Here is a 2,500-nt window from a genome sequence, read left to right on the forward strand (position 1 = left end):
GCATAACATATGTCCCGATCAGGCTTATATTGCCATTGGTAAATATCAAACCAGGCTGAAAAAAATTTTTTCATCGGGTGGGCATAACATGTTTACCAACCCAGGTTACTTTTCATTCATGAAAAGTAATTATTGCCTGTCGAGCATAACATATGTCCCGATAAGGCTTATATTGCCATTGGTAAATATCAAACCAGGCTGAAAAAAATTTTTTCATCGGGTGGGCATAACATGTTTACCAACCCAGGTTACTTTTCATTCATGAAAAGTAATTATTGCCTGTCGAGCATAACATATGTCCCGATCAGGCTTATTTTGCCTTTGATAAATATCAAACCAGGCTGAAAAAAATTTTTTCATCGGGTGGGCATAACATGCTTACCAACCCAGGTTACTTTTCATTCATGAAAAGTAATTATTGCCTGTCGAGCATAACATATGTCCCGATCAGGCTTATTTTGCCTTTGATAAATATCAAACCAGGCTGAAAAAATTTTTTCATCGGGTGGGCATAACATGTTTACCAACCCAGGTTACTTTTCACTTATGAAAAGTAATTATTGCCTGTCGAGCATAACATATGTCCCGATCAGGCTTATTTTGCCTTTGATAAATATCAAACCAGGCTGAAAAAAATTTTTTCATCGGGTGGGCATAACATGTTTACCAACCCAGGTTACTTTTCATTCATGAAAAGTAATTATTACCTGTCGAGCATAACATATTTCCCGATCAGGCTTATTTTGCCTTTGATAAATATCAAACCAGGCTGAAAAAAATTTTTTCATCGGGTGGGCATAACATGCTTACCAACCCAGGTTACTTTTCATTCATGAAAAGTAATTATTGCCTGTCGAGCATAACATATGTCCCGATCAGGCTTATTTTGCCTTTGATAAATATCAAACCAGGCTGAAAAAAATTTTTTCATCGGGTGGGCATAACATGTTTACCAACCCAGGTTACTTTTCATTCATGAAAAGTAATTATTGCCTGTCGAGCATAACATATGTCCCGATCAGGCTTATTTTGCCTTTGATAAATATCAAACCAGGCTGAAAAAAATTTTTTCATCGGGTGGGCATAACATGTTTACCAACCCAGGTTACTTTTCATTCATGAAAAGTAATTATTACCTGTCGAGCATAACATATTTCCCGATCAGGCTTATTTTGCCTTTGATAAATATCAAACCAGGCTGAAAAAAATTTTTTCATCGGGTGGGCATAACATGCTTACCAACCCAGGTTACTTTTCATTCATGAAAAGTAATTATTGCCTGTCGAGCATAACATATGTCCCGATCAGGCTTATTTTGCCTTTGATAAATATCAAACCAGGCTGAAAAAAATTTTTTCATCGGGTGGGCATAACATGCTTACCAACCCAGGTTACTTTTCATTCATGAAAAGTAATTATTGCCTGTCGAGCATAACATATGTCCCGATCAGGCTTATTTTGCCTTTGATAAATATCAAACCAGGCTGAAAAAAATTTTTTCATCGGGTGGGCATAACATGCTTACCAACCCAGGTTACTTTTCATTCATGAAAAGTAATTATTGCCTGTCGAGCATAACATATGTCCCGATCAGGCTTATTTTGCCTTTGATAAATATCAAACCAGGCTGAAAAAAATTTTTTCATCGGGTGGGCATAACATGTTTACCAACCCAGGTTACTTTTCATTCATGAAAAGTAATTATTGCCTGTCGAGCATAACATATGTCCCGATAAGGCTTATATTGCCATTGGTAAATATCAAACCAGGCTGAAAAAAATTTTTTCATCGGGTGGGCATAACATGTTTACCAACCCAGGTTACTTTTCATTCATGAAAAGTAATTATTGCCTGTCGAGCATAACATATGTCCCGATCAGGCTTATTTTGCCTTTGATAAATATCAAACCAGGCTGAAAAAAATTTTTTCATCGGGTGGGCATAACATGCTTACCAACCCAGGTTACTTTTCATTCATGAAAAGTAATTATTGCCTGTCGAGCATAACATATGTCCCGATCAGGCTTATTTTGCCTTTGATAAATATCAAACCAGGCTGAAAAAATTTTTTCATCGGGTGGGCATAACATGTTTACCAACCCAGGTTACTTTTCACTTATGAAAAGTAATTATTGCCTGTCGAGCATAACATATGTCCCGATCAGGCTTATTTTGCCTTTGATAAATATCAAACCAGGCTGAAAAAAATTTTTTCATCGGGTGGGCATAACATGTTTACCAACCCAGGTTACTTTTCATTCATGAAAAGTAATTATTACCTGTCGAGCATAACATATTTCCCGATCAGGCTTATTTTGCCTTTGATAAATATCAAACCAGGCTGAAAAAAATTTTTTCATCGGGTGGGCATAACATGCTTACCAACCCAGGTTACTTTTCATTCATGAAAAGTAATTATTGCCTGTCGAGCATAACATATGTCCCGATCAGGCTTATTTTGCCTTTGATAAATATCAAACCAGGCTGAAAAAAATTTTTT

This window comes from Condylostylus longicornis, unplaced genomic scaffold (assembly GCF_029603195.1).
Source record: "Condylostylus longicornis isolate FDR11 unplaced genomic scaffold, ASM2960319v2 ptg000742l, whole genome shotgun sequence".
NCBI classification, from domain to species: Eukaryota; Metazoa; Arthropoda; class Insecta; order Diptera; family Dolichopodidae; genus Condylostylus; species Condylostylus longicornis.